Source organism: Amphiura filiformis, chromosome 15, assembly GCF_039555335.1.
Source record: "Amphiura filiformis chromosome 15, Afil_fr2py, whole genome shotgun sequence".
In the NCBI taxonomy this organism is placed as follows: domain Eukaryota; kingdom Metazoa; phylum Echinodermata; class Ophiuroidea; order Amphilepidida; family Amphiuridae; genus Amphiura; species Amphiura filiformis.
Window position 1 is genome coordinate 7,357,886 of NC_092642.1, and position 20,041 is coordinate 7,377,926.

A 20,041-nucleotide genomic window follows, 5' to 3' on the forward strand; every position below is an offset into this window, starting at 1 on the left:
CTCCTGTGAACTCAACACACTTATTTCGTAATTTACAATTATGCCAATTGATCACATTCTGAAATAGATTAAAAATGTGAATAGAATAATTTAATCTCGATGTGGACTGCAAAATTGTGTCAACTGCAGATAAACTCTCTTGGAAATCTTACACCTCCAATATCTGCAAAATAATTTCTAAATATAGTATCATCCATTTGTTTCTTCAGCAGGACTATATAGTACGTATAAGGCTTGCAGTATTGCATTAGCCAGCATTACCCAAATATTCCTTCGTAGCTGACACAGCAAAAAAATCAAAAAATAGTGTACCAATATCATGAGAAATGAAATACAAAACCGCATGCAGTTTTTTTTTTTGTGTTTTTATATATATGTGACGTGTCATGTCAAAACGAGACACTTTTGAGCAGGTTATCAATTTGAGTCTTTTACATATCTTAAATATAGAGATATTTTGCTCCACAACACCATTTTCCCCAATGAAATCGGACATTCCTAAGCGAAGATATTGAGTTCGTAAGTTATGGTATTATAAAATTTGAAATTGAGATATCGGCCTTTAAGAATATTATTGACAATGTTGAGAGCAGGAATTACCTTGAAAAATGTCTCAAAAAATACAAGATGCTAGTTATTTTCCGGTCTGAAACTATCAGACAATATTTTTAACATTAATAACATCACAAATTCGCAACAAACCCAAATTGTGAAAAAATCGCCCGGGCAGATTTTTGGCTATTTCTCCATTTACTATCCTGCCCAAAAGTGTCTCCTTTTGACATGACACGTCACATATATAAAATAATTGGTTTACGGTCTCTAGAATGTATCCATGTGAATGATATGACCAAAAGGTGACAACATTTCCATTGTAATAATGATTTAAATTTCGTTGTAACATTCAGTATATTTAATGAAACATGATCCTTGTCTTTATTGTTCTGTCTGCGTAAATACTCTAATAGTAACTAATTGCCTTTGAATCAGGGTTTAACAGGTGAGCTACTCTTGTTTGTTGATATGTTGTAGTTTCTTTGTAAAGGGTCTGTAGGTTAGCCAAGCACTTAGTTATTTTGTTTCTCCGCTCCTAACTTTTATTCTTTTATTGTATTGCATTATTTTAAACTGCAATAGAGAAGTTGCGATTTCCAAAGCCGTGGTCGTACGCCCGTCTTTCTATTTCAAATCACTGTCATGTGACGGAGCCAGTATTGAAGATGCCGCACGTACGAAATTAGCGTGCGGACAACGTAGAAAATACACAAATGTCCAGGAACTCGAACATACGAAGGAAAGGCTCATGTAATACATATAGCTCGTAATACATCTATGATGCTGACACTGTATCAACAATGGGATCGCTTGGTTGGGGGATGATGTTGATGATCGGGTTGCTCACCTTTGACAGTCCTGTACAATGATTTTATAAAGTCGATATATTATCGACTTACATCACATGGGCGCAGCCATTTGCAGTTGGCGCCAGGTTGTCTGGCATGTGGCTTGAAGCTCTGCGGGTGGTCTTCCTGTAGTTTTCAATGGACAGATAGGAACTGTGGCCATTTTTCTGCTTAGAAAATTATATTTTGTGCTAATTTAAAACAATATTACAGAAAATGCTCTCGATAACTTTTTAAATCTCTCGACAAAGATTTTACAAATATTGTTTTGTGCATTGTATGTGAAATTTAGAATCACCCAGTGCTCAGAATTTTTGCCGTAAGCGGTTTATCAAAAGTCATGATTCATTTTCAAAATTCTCCTATTCATTTGTGTGTGCAGCTGAAAATCATCCAGCCATCTGACAATGGGTGGTCTGCTAATGGCTGCCTCCATGAGCTCTACTCAATAATATATTATCGACTATATAAAATCATTGTACAGGACTGTTTGACAAAAAAAACTTTAGACAGCATTTTTTTATCGACTTTCGCAGGGTGTTACCCCATAATCGTTTAAATAAGAATCCATTGAGGTCGCAAATCCTAAACGTCCGCGTGGCGGTTGGTTCCATATTCAAAATGTACCTTCTACCGGCGAAGTACCGTTTTTACCAAGACGCAGATCGATTCAACTCTATGCCATAATGGTCATATCCTTATCATTGCTATGTCTGGTATAAAAGAGACATGCATATCTGTTACTGACAAAAGTAATAGTTTAAAAGTATGTGATGTTGCACAGACATATGCCCTACAAATGACTTTTCTGTAGTGCAGCAGAAATAACTATACTCAATACATTTCCAACTGTGGCCAGCAGCAACGAGTCGTCAATTTCTGCTGTAAACCAGGTCATTCAAACCTTCCAAACTACATATCTGATGTATGAGCAGATCTCCGATATCTCTGCTCAAAAATAATACAGCGCTAAGTTTTCAAAATTAAAAAGATGCGAAAGAGTTTGCAAGTAGCAATTATAATAATTAAACCTAAAGACCTATATGTTGAAGTGTTGGCATTCAAAATCTGGACCCTAAATACATTACTCAAAATTTCATCTCAATTTATTAAATGAGTAATTTCTTCTTTTAATACATTACAAGGTATGACTACTTATTGAGGAAAATAGTGTTTTACTTGTAATTATTATCACGATTACGTGTGTCAATGACACGTAAAGCAAAGTTCAAGTATGACCAATATCATCATGGTTTTTCTGCAAGTGATGCTGAAAAGAAAAGTCGCAATTATGCAGAAGCATGATAATAATGCTTTATATTGCAAATAGATTGGTAATTTTAGCGTTTTCCGTCAAAAGATTAACTTAATTGGACTGTGAGTTAATATACTCTTAATGAATGTCCAAGAGGTTTAGAAACTAACCATCAAAGGATTTAGTTCCAACCTGCAGACTTCTGGTACACAATATCCCAAATTCCAAAATATTCACGAAGAAGCTTTAGACATCAGAATCGATCTTCCACCACCGCATGGCATCACAACTCTGGTTAACCAAAAGGTTGATTCTATTCTCGGTCGTTTCAATTAATTGGTTGATACTTAAACCACTGGTACGAAAACTACTGCAGCTTTACTGCTAAGCTTATAACACCTATCGATATAGCTACAGCTTTCCCCCTTATGTTGCCCAAAGATGACATGTCATTTACAACAGTAAAAACTCTTCTCGCGTCATTCGTAGCGGTTTCTAAAACGAGACGACTAAACGCTATAACATATATCTGAATGACTCTTTAGTTCGGCTTGCTACAGGTCAGGTTCAGGAAAAACAAAAATCTTATACTATGAGTCATATACGAGGATTCAAAAGAAAATCAAAACATTTGTTTATAATAAGCAATGTTAAACATTTTAGTCATACTACTTTTTCTCCTTTAATAGAAAGTGACATGAGACGTTCATCTTGTTTACTTTATGGTACTTTATATCATTGAATCACACGACCTGATGGTCATCAAGGTGAATAACATCTTTAACATGTTTAATTATTTGAAACCTGGTTTGAGTTATACGAACGTTTTGGTATGAGAAGGTTCCAGAAATAATGTTCATTCATATCCATTTTAGGTATACTTGAAACGCCAGATCGCTAGCCACTCTCGAGATAATATTGGAATTGTTATCGAGCAAAGAAAAGCGAGAAACAATAATCATCGTCAGCAAAATTTGTCCAAGTAAAACAAATTAAGATTGCAGGGTTTTCTTTTTGTTTTTTGTTTTTTGGTGTATTTTTTTGTTTGTTTTGTTTTTGTTTGTTTGTTTGTTTGGACAATTATGTACTGTGTTTCATGGATCGTTTGCAAAGTTCTCAATGCGGGATTTATTTAAACTCTGGCTTACATATGTAGTTAAATTGGACCGCATTCATTCAACATGTCAGGATATTTGTCCATACAATACTACCATCTGCTTTTAGATATGAAGCAACTAAACATAAGCATCTACACCGTCTGCAGCCACTCATTTTCCCTATTGAAATTGTGAAAGCATTCATGTTGAACATTTTGCATTATCGCTCATATTGTGGCAAATATATTACATTATATCTGCAGTCGATTTACTTCCCTGTTTTCAGAAACAATAGCTAACACATCTAAAGCATCTATATTGAACTTGTTCAGCCTTGTTGTGCGCTTGTTTGACGTTAAATATTATTATAGCATAGCGCTACATAGTTACCGTTCCTTTGTTCATTAGTTTTATGAGTCGATATCATTATGTAGGACTATATCCTATGAACCCCGTCCTCCTCGGCTCTGCTCTCTCTCTCTCTCTCAATTTGATTAACCTGACGAGACATTGACCGCGCTACGCTTTTAGGTCTGACTACAATCCCGACAAATAAGTCAGAGTTAACTTTAAAGTGCTGGTCGCTAACATTCTCATCATCACGATGAAAAATGTTGCCATAGATTTGACTCGCAGATGGCAAGATCCTCTATGTAAAAAATGATGTGGTTATAAGTACTGCACTTTAATGTAAAAAGTATCGATGAGGTTATTCACTTTCAGGCCTTCTGGGCACAATGTTAGCGCAGATGAGAAACTCTTTCGACCTGTTCTGTCTTACCTACAAGTTTTGATGATGACTGATCAATGAGTACATATTTGGATAGACAGTCTATGGAAAAAATGTGATGAGTTTTCATAATGTCTGAATCGTTTCCGTGTTATTCAACTCTAAGCGAACATTACACAATTATAACAATGTGTTGGTCGGTTAAACTTCAATGTCTTATCGTACGGAAAAGATTAAACATAATTATGAAAAACAAGGACAATTGTATTGAACATTTAAAACTCAATTGATTATATTTCATATTGTGACCAAAAAAGCCAAATTACAAATTTGACCCCCTAAACCTGTATTCTCTTATCATCACATGATGACGGACAACAAGGAGGAGACCGTCCCTGGTAGCATAGTGCATGTAGCATGTAGTGTAGCATAGTGTGAAGGGACAACCGACTTGTGCGAATACGGATAAACGTCCTGATCTACCTTCTAGTTGGCGGGGGTTGTTAACTTTCTGACTAGTGCAGGATGTTACGGACAGATCAGGGTGGCTAGGAGAGGACCGCTCATCCGCCTAGCTTACTTTTGAGCAAAACTGCATCACAATGAAGAGCCTTTACAGCACCAGGGTTAAAGCCCCAGCCACATCTACCAATGGATCTACAACATGCAGAACAGAATGACGCAGCAACACTAAATCCAAATTATATTTTATTCAAAAACATATTATTTCATATAAATTATATATAAAAAACATTTAGGTTTCTCCAGTAATACCCATAATTCTTATTTTGCTCTTGTGAAATTGTTCCAAGGACAATGGTCTTATTTGCAGCAGAAAATCTGGTGAAATAGGTTGTCGTGTGATTTTTATAGCCGATAATTTATTTTCCCTATACTTTTGTACTCAGCCGAAATGTCCTAATATAATGTGTGCAATGATGTCATAGCAACATTACGTAGACATAGAAAGATTTTAACTCTTGATCTCAATACAAAAATATTTACCTCCTCAGCTGTTACGACTACAGCCTTCGTCAGCGGAATGACCCGATATGGATAACCAATGCAGATGAACTTTCATGCTAACAGTACGTACGTGGGGAATGTTTTACTTATTTTGGTATCAACGGATAGTGAAACCCATAGCTACATACATTGGTACCAAATACAATATTACATGACATTACATTATAAGATGAACGTTGTAGTTAGCGTTTAAAAAACGGTTCAATAGGAGGGGGAACAATCATCTGATATGGGTCTACATCATTTGTCATTGTTTAACATAATTTTTATGATAAATATGAAAAATTTGCTGAGTGTTTACTTCTATACAGGACAGCAAATGCCACAAAAGATTTAAATTTTGCACTTAATGAAGCAAATGGGACACGGTAGTAGATATAAATCACATTATTTGGAAATTAATTTTCGGTTTTGAATCATGAAATGCATGTTTTACCAAATGCATATAAGGGAAACGTTTTGGGTATTTATGGTCGTAACTCCAATTCAAGCAATTTGACAATCCTTAACACTCGCTCAAAATAGCTATCTTTCAACACCATGAAATGAATACGTTCCCGATTATCATAATTAAAACGGTGTTTATCCAAAATAAGTAAATAGCCCGAGTCAAACCTGAATCTCTCGATGATTAATGTCATTAGGTATATCTATAGTTTAATGGGCATAACAGTATAAACAATTAGTCATATTTCATCCCGAAGCAATTTAGTGTTACTATCATCAGCATGCAATGAGTGCTATTAACCCAGGCCATTGCGATCTTGATACAGAGTTGATGTTTATAATGTTTTATCCTTTGTTTTGTTTTGTTTTTCATGTGGGCATTTAACATCGAAATATGGCAAATGGATTAAAGACTCCAAACGTAAAGTTCTTGGTGCAATGTGCAAGAATTTTAGGACCAGGCCGTCTCTATCGATATGCCCTAAGGCCACAGATCAGATCTGGTGTATTTAATGTGATTACATGGCATTAGATGAACTATTTCTGACAGTATGCATTTATTTCATACAGTGCAAGTATGGTTTTGCTTTGCTTCTTGAGTTAAGGACGCGATGTTTATGATGACAACCTGCAAGAGCTTATTACATTAAACAATAAAAGAATTTTGAACGTTATCATGGTTATATAATTTCCATATTATGACAGCAAATAACTCAGGGGCTAGATTCTCGACGGTATCTTAGTTACTTTTGAGGATCCTTATCGTGATAAGAGATATCTGAAATCTAAATTTAATTCTGATACAGTACTGAGATGGTATGTTTCTCCCCTGCCATTAAATGCTCTGCCATTGGTCTGTTGAAACAGACATTAAAGGATCGCATTTATGTTTGATGATTTACAAAATATGTGAGTTAAAATTCTCAGTAATATAACTTTGTCAGTATAAAATTATATCTAAGTACATAATTTAGGACAAGATTTTTGTACAGGCTTATTGTTCATTTAATCTGTGCTGTGGTACACATGGTGTCCCTGAACTGTATCGTCGGTAACTTAATTGTTGGTGTTTTAAAGCCACAACTAAACATAACTAAACAACTGATGTAGTTGAGGAATAAATCAGCTATCACACAATGAATTTTGAATGTTAACAATTGACCACACCGTTCCTGAAATATAAGAATATTACGAAACTCCCTCATTTTCCCGCATCATCAGCGCATGAGGCGTCTAATGTCATTGATAGATATTTGACTCCGTGGAACGGATTGGAAATGTGGTAGTTTGGTAAAATTCTTATATTTCAAAAAGGAGTGGTCAATTGTCAAAATTCAAATGACTTAGTTATTAGTCGGGCTCTCATTCACTATATTATGTTTGGCTTATGCGTTAAAGTACCCAAAAAAATCAGTTTCCGACGATACAGTTCTTACGGGGACACCCTGTATATCTCTGAACACACTCCAAATTCATATTACCATTAACTTTGTGTTTATAAAACCTTAACATTAAGGTACTTTGTAATTTGTCGAAATAGTTACCATGGTTACCAGACAATCTTTGACAAAGCCTTTCAAAGAAGCCTAGGTGCATACTACTCGAGAATGTTAACAAATGTTAATATAACAAGTGTAAGTATCGTCAATCATGTCAATGGTTGGCAATCTGTAATAAAGAATGTTTCTTTCGGTAAGAATCGGATTAAAATATTCCATTTGAAAATACGACTGTGAAGATTATCATTCATCCAGGCAATAATAACTATGAACTGAGATTATAATTTGATCTACTGGACTTACGTTTTGATGAGTGGCAATATTTCACATCCTATCTCGGATGCATCATCAGGCCCACTGATGTTATCACGGAAAAGTTCGTTGACCTGTGATGCGGATGTTGTGTCACAGGTCAAGATGAGCCAAACCTCTGAGGGATCTTCTTGATCGCTGAACAATAGGCCCGCGATAACATCAGTGGGCCTGATGATGCATCCGAGATAGGATATGAAATATTGCCACTCATCAAAACGTAAGTCCAGTAGATCAGATTATAATCTCAGTTCATAGTTATTATTACCTGGATGAATGATAATCTTCACAATCGTATTTTCAACCAATTTGGTCGGGATAGCCTAAATTTGGTTCGGAAATTTGAGAAGACCTCGAGAAAACTAGCGGACAATAGAAACCATCTCCGTTTCAATCTACGTTGTTTACACTCTGAAACTACACCACGGAGTTTGTGGATTAAACCGCTTGTGAAAGGACATAAGGCTAGCAAAATCATAGCCAGAGCGCAAAAAGATCTGCTCAACGAACGTGTTCGTCAAAACAATTTCACCATCAATGTTTTGAAAAAGGAAATAGACCGTATATCAGAGGATTTACGTGTGAAATTAACAGCTGATATTTACGATGAAGTGATACAGTTCACCGCGCATGCGCAGTTGATCCAACATCGAAAGTCCAAAGACAGACAGCAAAACAAATTTGCAAGGTTGCAGAATTCGACACGAGCTTCGCGAGCCGACTCGGATCTGAACTGGAGGAAAAGCGATGGATTACAACCGGATAATGAACTAAAGGATAAATGGGTCAAGAATCTATCTAGTCGCACGTTAACTGAGACCGAAAGGGATGTCTTAGCGAAAGGTGTGAACTTTTCTGTGGCACCAAATCGCATACCACACGTGGAACTAATAACAGCCACTGAATCGGCAATCAAACACAACAATTTGTGCACTTCGGACGCGGAGGAATTAAGGGACCGTTCATTATTTCCACCGGAGGGGGGGCCGGGAGAATACATGGGGGGGTCAGATGGTTTTGGTCTGGCAAAAGGGGGGGCCAGGTGGTTTTTAGTTATTGAAAGGGGGGTCAGATGGTTTTGCATCTCAAAAATCCTGGAGCTTCCGGGGGCTTCGCCCCCTGGACCCCCATCTTGGGCATTGCCCCTGGACCCCTGACCATTGGATTTGCTTAAGTCTGGCCTTGGAAGAATTTGCTTGTTTTTTACCTGCCATGGTGTGAATTCACATACATTTGCACCAAAACTACATGATTTGGAATTTTGTATGCATTTCTGTGTTATTAAGTTCACAATTACACCCACTTGGCACCACCGAGGGTCTAAATTCTATAATTGTAAACTAAATTATTATAATGTCAATTTTTACCTATTGAAATTCAATTACAAAATTTGACAAAGCTGTATTACATTTCAATACTAGGCCTAGGCCTACATGCAGTAAATTACACGGCAAATGAAATAAAGTGTCCAGCTTGTCCGAGTCCGATCCGAGTCCTTTTGTGTCCGAGTCTAGACTCAAGTCCAACTCCGGGGGTGCCGAGTCCGAGCCAAGTCCGAGTCCAACAAAAATAAGACCCAAGTCCGATGGACTCAGTTCCATGAAAGAAGTTTTAGATATTTTTATACAGTCCAAATATTTATTAAATTATGTATAATTATCAATTATTTCATCAAAGAAAACAGTATAGAGGTGACAGATAAATCTAAATAATTTGGTGGATATGTAGGATATTATGACAGATCACAGATTTGACAGCCCAATTAATTAGGAAAATGGGCAAAAGTGAAGTCAACAATTTTAAATCAAATTTGAGATCTATTTTGACATTTTTAGATAACCATTTCACATTTTACATGGATTTAATTGGACCTTTTGTGTCCAAGTCTGAGCCGAACCGAGTCTGTTTGTGTCCGAGTCCGGCAAAAAGTGGACTTGAGTCCGGACTTAAAAGTAGATTTCGCAACTCATTCATTTTTACACCAAAGGGCTATTCAACATGCAAGCTACAATCTGTGGCTACATTATGTTGAGAAAGGACTGGCATAACTGCACTGTATACCCGGGCTATGTGCTTCACCCAGTAGGTATATTGAGAAGTTGATGATTTTTTTTGTATTCTGTATGATTTGTTTAAATTACCACCTCTTTACAAAAGACATTTTGAACTCAATGATTTAAATTAATTAAAAGTAGCATTTCATCCAACTCTAAGTTGTCAATCAATTTACAGCTGTTTTAGCCTAATTATATAAAAAAAAATAATGAAGTAATAATTTTGACCCCAAGTTTCCAAACCTGCCACTTGAAAGATTTTTCTTGGTGCAAAAAAATTGTAACTTTATCACGTGTGGTTTGTTCAGGGACCTGTGGCATTGAAGTACACATACTAGCTGGAGCATCAGAGCTGGAGCACAGGGTGGCAGCATAGACCATGTGTGTACCAAAATCTGTGTACACTGCTTGTGAAACAAATAATATTGTATTAAAACAAGTTAAAATACCCTGCGTGGGGTTCAACCTGGTTGATGTGACTGTAGGCTTGGGTAGGGTTTTTTCTTTGTGCCATGATTTGGGTCCTTTTCAACGATTTTGGTATGATGGGTGGCTATTCAGTGGAGACCATTATTTGGGGAAAAGTGCCAAATGAGGGTAAATTTTGGTGCTTTTTGTGAAAAATTGGTATACGAGTGGCAAAAGCAGCAAGAAGTAGGCATAATTTTTCAGCCTGATGTGGCAGAATGCGTTGAGGCAGATGATCCATGCACACATCTATTGCACGTCTTTAATCACGTCACGTGTGTGCGTATGCCAGCGCTTTAAGCGTCCACCAGCTACTTGAAGCTGTGTAATGAAATGCACACTGACATCACTACTAGCCTACATCAGGGTGAAAAATGGTATTGAGAAAGAGCTTTTAAAGATCTGTGTGGCACATCCCTGTAATCAAAACTACCCCCCCCCCCCTCCGCGGGAATACCTTTTCTTGTTTGGTTGGCGTTTGTGTGTGTTGTGTGTGTGTGGGGGGGGGGGGGTCATATGATTTTCATGTAGCTCGGAGGGGGGTCATATGGTTTTTATTATCGGAGAAGGGGGGGGTCATATAGTTTTCGGCAGCAACTTTCAGTTTGCTCCCGGCCCCCCCCCCCCCTCCGGTAGAAATAATGAACGGTCCCTAAGGACTAAGGTTTCAGCATGTCTGGTTAACGCGAAGACACCGAACTCTAACCTCAATAAACAGCAACGTGAGGCTATCAAAACGCTCGGACAAGATAAAGACATCACTATTTTACCAGCGGATAAGGGTAGGTGCACTGTTGTGTTAGACAAGACTGATTACCATAGTAAAGTGTGTGAACTGTTGAATGATAGCAAGACATATGAACCACTGAAACGTGATCCAACTAGTGGTTATAGAAAGAAAGTTATAGACTCTCTCCAACAACTTGAGAAATCTGAGGTTATCGACCGTATCTTGTACCACAAACTGTACCCTGGTGAGTCGGTACCCAAATTTTATGGTCTCCCCAAGATCCATAAAGCGCATGCTCCATTGAGACCTATTGTCAGCAGTGTGGACTCAGTCACCTATAATGTAGCTAAACATATTGCGTACATTATCGGACCGCTAGTTGGGAAATCGCAACATCATATTGTTAACTTATAATAATTTATTATTATATATATATATACTCACAGGATTTTGTCAACAAAGTTCGCGATATACGATTGGATGATAATGAGACTATAACCTCTTATGATGTGTCAGCGTTATTCACATGTTTACCACCTAAAGAAGCAATAGACTGTGTTCGTGAATTTTTACGGAAGGATAACACCTTGAATGAGCGCACAAAACTGAGTCCAGATCAAGTGTGTGAACTGTTGGAACTTTGTCTCAACACCACCTATTTTGTCTACGATGGCAAATTCTACAGACAACGCCATGGATGCGCGATGGGTTCCCCGGTATCACCGATTGTTGTAAACCTGTTTATGGAACAGTTTGAACGGTTGGCACTTACATCGTATACTGGCACCCCCCCCCTACGCACTGGTTTCGATATATGTCGACGACACTTGGGTGAAGATACGCAAGGATCAATTAGCCCCCTTCTTCGATCATATAAACAGTGTTTATAACGAACATATCAAGTTCACCCAGGAAGAACTATAGGAAGACAAACTCGCCTTTTTGGACTGTTCAGTTACTGTGGCAAGTGATGGCGGCTTAGCAACATCTGTGTATAGAAAGGACACACACACAGATCAGTATTTGTTATTCGATTCCCATCATCCTCTGATACACAAGTTGGGAGTAATAAGGACTCTATTTCATAGAGCGGACACGATTCCGTCAAGCGAGGACGCAAAGGATAAGGAACGAGAACATCTCCGTAAGGCCTTGAACTTTTGCGGCTATCGCGATTGGACATTTCATAAAGCACTTGCTCAAACCAAATCAACTGATAAAGTGCCCACCTCACATGTAACACAAGGTGACGGTGAAAGTAAGCGTGGTAAGAACGTTACCCCGGGGGGGGCACTTCCATAGTGGATACGCATCATGTGCCTCTGGAATGACCCCCTTTTCAAACCGGCTTGTACCCAATGACCCCCTTTTTTGTGTTATGGTCCTACCAATTACCCAATGACCCCCTTCAAAAAATCCATGTACTCAATGACCCCCTTTTTCTATTTCCTGCTATACCCAATGACCCCCCTTTTAATTCCCAAATTTAGGTGGTATTTGTGTTCTCCTCCAGAAATAATGAGATTTTTCACATTTCCAAGGTGGCCAAGTTGTTTTTACGCAGTTTGGCACTTATTTATGTGTACTTAATGATACTCTTTTGGCAATCCTGTACTCAATGACTCCCATTTTACTTTTTGTTACCCCAATGACAATCCTTTTTTCAAAGTTTCATACCGAATGACCCCATTTTTATTCAGGTTGTGTACTGAATGACCCCATATTTTTGTAATTGTACATTTGACCTGGATGCCCCCTACTTTTAACATGGCCGAGGCACATCCCTGCCATTTCAGATAGGGAGTGCCCCCCCCGGGAACGTTACTATACCATACGTTTCTGGACTGTCGGAGAAACTTCGCAGAGTTTTTCGCGATAAAGGAATCCCAGTGTCATTCAAACCTCAGAACACCTTGCGGCAATCGCTGGTCCACCCTAAGGACAAACAACCAAAGGACAAACAGAGCAACATTGTTTATGCAATTCAGTGTAATGACAGTGGATGCGACGACCTGTACATAGGGGAGACAAAACAAACTCTAGCGAAGCGCATGTACCAACAGAGGAGGGCTAGCACTGATTGCGGAGACTCGGCAGTGTACTCGCACTTAGACAGCACTAATCACTCGTTGGACAATAAAGACGTCAAGATAATAGATCGCGAAAGTAGATGGTTTGAGAGAGGTGTCAAGGAAGCGATTTATGTAAAACGGGAGGAGCCTTCACTCAACAAGGGAGGCGGCCTACGGCACAACTTGGCAGGGGCCTATTGTTCAGCGATCAAGAAGATCCCTCAGAGGTTTGGCTCATCTTGACCTGTGACACAACATCCGCATCACAGGTCAACGAACTTTTCCCGCGATAACATCAGTGGGCCTGATGATGCATCCGAGATAGGATGTGAAATATTGCCACTCATCAAAACGTAACTCCAGTAGATCAGATTATAATCTCAGTTCATAATTCCATTTGAAACTTTGCACTTTTTAATCTGATCATTTCCTGAAAGTATTTTTAAATGAGAATATTATTTTATAATCTCAAAATAAGAAGGAATACCTGACAGCTATGCTGGAATTTTAAAAAAAACACGACGGATTATCATGATTAAAGGAGTATTTCTTAGAACTGTTTGTTATTATTATAATTTTTTTTGGCTATGGCTGATCTTATAGGTGTCGTATCTCATTGGAAGAGACAAAATTACATATTCATTTATACCACCAACATTTCATATTTTCAAGTTTGACAGTGCATACGCTATATATGCCCTTACTAATCTAAACACCCGTTATAGTAATAAGACGTAGACCATTCGTTATTATGGAAGAGCTTTATACTCTCCTCTTGTACCACAAACATCTCACACTGTAAGTGGGCGGCTGCATCAGACATCACCTTCCAATTTAACAAAATGTCCTCACAACATTCTAATGTGGGTTATTTATTTCAATGCATGGTAGGAGAGCTTTAACTACTCTGATAGTAAACTATCACAAACATCCCAAATACCAAATTAGAGCAGATAACCAAAGAACCTACGTATGATGGCAATTATTATGGACATGGTGGTCACTCTTGTACATTTTAGACTTATTTTACTCTTTGATAGTTAACTATCCCAAACATTCAATCTTTTACTTGGGTGCATACCCAGCAAACACAAAAATGTTTTTAAAACGTTTTAAATAAGTTATATTTTGGCTTTTAGTTTAGGTAAAAACGTTTTAATAACATTAAAATGTCGGGTTATATAAAGGTCATGAAAACGTTTTAAAACGTTTTGTATGAAAACACACTACAGCAATATTTCTAAAAATGTTTTCAAAAATGTTATTGTAAACTATTTTTGCAAACATTTTTGCCAAATATTTTTCAAACACGTAAATAATATTATGTTAAATTTTATTACCCCCACGACCCATTATTCAAAATCGCGCACTGTGATTTGTTGAAACGCGTCACGTGAAAGACCATTAATTAGCAATAAAGTGGCCAGGGCAACGAACTTTATGTTCTTCTCGCAACACAGCGCACAGCAAAGCGCGATGCAGTATATTAGCGTTGTTACGCATTCTACGCAAAGCATTACGCTTGGTTATGCGTTCTGCAATATCGCTATCACTTACGCTTTGGCTACGCGTAGGCGCTCCACCTTGAGGTAAACAACTTGTAATATTTGGGGAAAATGTGATATTTTCTCTTTAAAGCGCACTATTTTGTGGTAATAGAATAGAAATAAAGGGTGCAGCATTATCCTTTACACGCAAATAATGTGTCCTCGGCAAAAAACGTTTAAATAATGGGTTCGGCTGCGCCTCACCCATTATTTACGTTTTACTGCCTCGACACATTATTTTCGTGTAAAGGATAATGTATTACCCTTTATTTCTTAAATATTTGCCCCCAGCAAACACAGAAATGTTCTTAAAATGTTTTCTTCGTCGGGTTATATAAAGGTCATAAAAACGTTTTTAAAACGTTATTGCAAATATTTTGGGCAAACATTTTTCGCAAAATATTTTCTCAACCCCAAAATAACATTCTGTTTAGAATGTTTTGTATCATGTTTTCAAAAATGTTTTTGGAATGTTATTAAAACGTTTTTATACCCTTTATATAACCCGACATTTAAACGTTTTCTGTAAAACATTTTGTGTTTGTTGGGCAGTAGATTATCAAAAAATGTTTTTCAATGTTTTGAAAACGTTTTATACCCTTAATATACCCTTTATATAACCCGACATTTAAACGTTTTCTGACAACATTTTATAACCTTTTCCGAATGATGTCGAAAACGTTTTGTGTTTGCTGGGTAGCTAGAGCAGATAGCACCTCTAAAAGAACTTCGTGTATATGCTATATTGCTATTGCTTATTGTTTTCAGACCCGGTTATACGCAACTAAAAATGTATTTGAGTGTCCAATTTTTTTAATACAAGATTTTTAATGCTTCCCTTACTTTTCCTCGTACCGTATTTCGTTTTGTGTTTCTTTTGACTAAGGGGCGTAGCCAGAATTCTTTGGGAAAATAAAAATTTCAGGGGCAAAGTCGAAAAATATTTCCTGGTTGCATCATTTGACCCGGTATTATCGGTGGGATATATACGTACATATACCTGTGTTTTGTAGAGAGACTGTACATGTTAGGTCTTCGAGCTTCCAAAAAAAAGCTTTATTTGGGACAAGAAGCTTTATTTGGGACAATTTACATTTTTTTGGCGCATGATCCGTCTGAATTTTGGTGGAATTATGCTCATTGTCTCTTTTGTTTTCCTTTCTGATTTTCTTTTACATTTTTGGTCAGTGGGCACTTGTCTCTGTCATTTTTAGTCATGGGCACTCAACCAACCCTGTCCCCACCCTGCCGCTACTGGTTCGGCTCTCAAAATGTGTGGAGTAGTGTGTGTTTTCAGACAGTCGGTATCTCGATTTGATACTCAACATTTATTGAAGACGTGTTTATGTACGGATAGTTAGATTACACATTGAAGTTGACTGATTAGATCTTATTCGTATGGTAAATGTACTTTGTAAAATAGAATATTTGACAATTACGGACAATTACGGTTTAATGCTCCCATGTTGTATACATTCATGAACTTTAGAATATTGTTTCCTTCCTGTAATTCTAAAGAATATTTAATATATTTCCAATTTGGTCTCATATTATCAGTTAATAGATTGCCGTAGGTAATACAAAAGTGCTTCATCCTGTTTGAATGTTCACAATCTAATGCAGACACTGACATATACTATGATCGCAAGCAGGGAGGATGTAAACTGATTCCGATGTTCAATACACAGCGCTTTGAGGTGATTTACATTAAGCACTGTACATGTGGCATTTTTTAATGTTAATTTGATTTTTCTTTCATAATTATCGACGAATTTGTTAATTATTATATTTTAATTAAATGTATATTTTTCAAGAAACGCATCCCTGCGCATTTCACTCTGTGCGTTGTGCCACTGATTGTACTTTTGTGTCAAATTTGACATCAATGTCGATTTACCAGATCTGGGCTGCCCAAAACTGGGTTTGATCTACTCCTTGTACATTAAAAAATACAATATAAGTCCTTTCAAAGCCCAATTGAACCAGCTAGTATCACGTAACTAGAACATTCCTAATTGAACAGCAGATGATTGAGCAAGACCGGCTAGTTGAATGTCGAATGTATTCCTGAATGTCATCGCTTCAATTAATCACGCCTCTTGGCATTTTGTTTTAATTGATATTCTTTTTTCAAATCAAAACGATGGGACAACTCTGGGGAATACCGAAATATAAGCAAGGAATGAAAGATAGCCTGTTGGATTGTTGTGCTTTACAAAGACCTATATGTTTGTTAAAATCCAATTGAAAAAAGTAGGTCAATACTCAAAAGGGTAAGTTATTTGAAAATGAGTGTGAGATAAATGAGTTCTACTCACTGGTTTACCTGTTTATTAGCCCGGTTTATTAGCTCCAGTCGACAGTGGTTGTTAGAACAGATCACTTATGAATAGATTACATACATTCAAAGAAAAGATGTGCTTAATGTTTGATTCTTAAACACTTGAGAACGTTCCTGCAATCTCATTGGTTCTTACCCGTATGATATGACACGATATCACACGGGTCAGCGCGTGTGCATCAACGCGATACGCGTGCTCGCTATTTGAACCAATCGGGAGGCGTATAGCAACAACGGGACTGATCGATTTTAAGCCCTAGGTAGTTCCTTATAAAATGAAGGATTTAATTTGATTAAAATTTGTAATATGCTTATGATATTTCTATTTGAATTGAAGTGTTTAAGAATGAGAATAAAGGTATTGTTTTTAGCCGCTGTCGTGCATCTATCGTCTCATATAACACGGGCGACATCATTATTTTTTTGGCGTAAAACAACTCGGCTTCGCCTCGTTGTTTTACTTAAAATAATGATGTCGCCCGTGTTATATGAGACGATAGATGCACTCCAGGGGCTAAAACCAATACCTTTATTCTCTAATTCATAGTCTGTTCAGAACATAGACCAGCTATCGGATATACGACCTCCTGACATTTACATGACAATAAACTCATAATAGCAGTGTATGTAAAAAGTATTATAGTATTTAGCAAGGTCCTTCAGCACTGCTCTACCGCTCTTCCTGATTATCATGTAAAAAGAACTGGGTCATGCCTGGGTCACGTGATGTTACGCAGCTTGATGTGCCCGGGATGAGGAGGCGATATGATGATGAAGTGATTCAATTTTCAGTCACTTACCTGGACAACCGATTCTTTAGAAATGCTTAGTCGCGCTAAAAGTCGATCGATACATGTTAAAATCAGCACAATTCAGAGATACACCTTTTTGCTATGAAATTAATTTTCTCGGTCAAATATAAAGCAATATTTTTTTTCTTCAGTAATGTCAGTTAAAAACTTGGTGCTTGGATATACATTTTTTTAAAATCCTGGTGTTAAAAGTAATCATCAAATTGTATCTTTTAGTGTGATATTTTTGATTTTTACAGGCCTTGAGTTCGCCTGCGAGCTTTTTACGGAATTGATTTTTAGCGTCTCAAACTAATATAGTTTGCTAAAGAAAGATATTTCCCACCTCTGTAAAGCACATCGTGTGGGTCTATATATTATAGTTTTGTCAGAATTTCCGTTTTATTTTACCCTTTTTCCCTTCATGCTCTGAAAATGTCAAACTCGGTGCTTTTATCTCGTGCGCAACCAGCAGAAATAGTCGATATTTTCATTGTTGTCATCCAGGGCAATTTTCCATTGAAAAGCAAAGATCATGAAGATTGCCCGACTAGCGATTTGGTAGCCCAAATCCCCAATTGGTAAATGAGGTGAATTTTTAAAATTTGCTCCCGTGATAGCCTGCAATTTCAATTTATATGGATTCCATGATTATGAAAACCATTTTGTCTGTCTGTGTGTTTGTTTACCTAGGTTAGTCCGTATTAAGAGACGCACGCTTGAGGTTCATGAAAATCCACGGTCCAAACCTAGAAAAATTAGCGTGTTATTATAGGGGATTTTAATCTTCTGTCCCTCCTATCTCCATGTGAATTTTGTATGACCTACCCCCCCCCACCCATCGCGGGTTGCCATTTCATTACACCCTTCAGACTTGTGTTCGGGTTTCTGTAGAGATTCATCAGTGTTCGGGTTTGTTTTTAATTTGACATGTAGGCCTATATATAGGCCTAACCATATTTGTCATAATTAAGCGCTATATAATACCTAAATGTATAGCTATGCTATATATTATTATGTAATATCATGTACATGTAGGCCTATAGGGTGGGGTGGGTGCAGAGGTGTGTGAGGTGGGTAGTGGGGGTGTATGTAGGGAAACTTTGGTGTGGTAATCAACACACTTTAACCATGACTTTCAATGCAAGGCTTATTGTTGCCACAAATGTGTTTTTTTCCTTAAGGTTATTTAATAAGTTTTTATAAACTTCCATGTTTAACCTGGTATTGTTTTGGCTGCTTCATTAGGGCCTATGACTTTCGGTGGGTTTCCAAAAGCAGTTTCAAACAAACACAAACAAAAGGCACCATACCCAGTCACCTTCATGACAATTGAAACACTACGTCAAGTATTAACATCCAAGTTATTCTCACCCGTAGGCAAGCAATTTTAAATAATTGCTTGAACAGGTTTTTTTTTTATTTTTACAAAACCTGTTTAAGTTAACAATGAAAATGAATGGTTCTTATAAGGCACAATCTCTGATGAGGAACTCAAAGCGCGTAAAGTACGAAATTTACAAACAAACATAAAAACAATCAATTTATAAAGATGTTTAAAAACAAAAACCTGTTTAAGTTAACAATGATAATGAACGGTTCTTATAAGCCACAATCTCTGATGGTTCTTATAAGGACAATCTATTTCTGGCGTTTAAATAACGAAAGTCTGGGGCGTTACGTCGGGGCGTTACGAAGGTTATTTCTTTGGAAGTGTGTTCCAAACAGTTTGCTTGATCATAAAACATACAGCGTAATATAATGTTTTGTAAAAGAAAGTTTTGTTTAAAATATTGCCCAATTGCATGTAAGCCTTCGGGCAAAGTTGTTTTGAGGAGAAGCAAATTTCAACACATTGGTCCGAATCACTCACGTGATGATGAAATATCCTCATCGTGCTATAAACATGATCAGTATAGGAGCGCTATTAGGGCTGGGAATTTCGTTGCTATATTGAAGTTCTGGCAACACTGTATCATGCCGGTATTCCTATTAAACCCAGGGATATCGATCCACAATGCTAGTATTATTAGCCTTATATTTCATGCGTTGATTTTGAAAAAATTTCAGCCGGTGAAAAAATGGTGAAATCAAAACGTAAATTCTGACAAAACTATGATATATCGCTCACGGTGATGTGCGTTAGAAAGTTGGGAAACATCCTTCATTAGCGAACTATATTACTTTGAAAAGCTAAAAGGTTGATCCAAGAAAAGGCTCGCGGGCAGAGTTTAAGCCTATCAAAATCGAAAATCTTACACGAAATGAC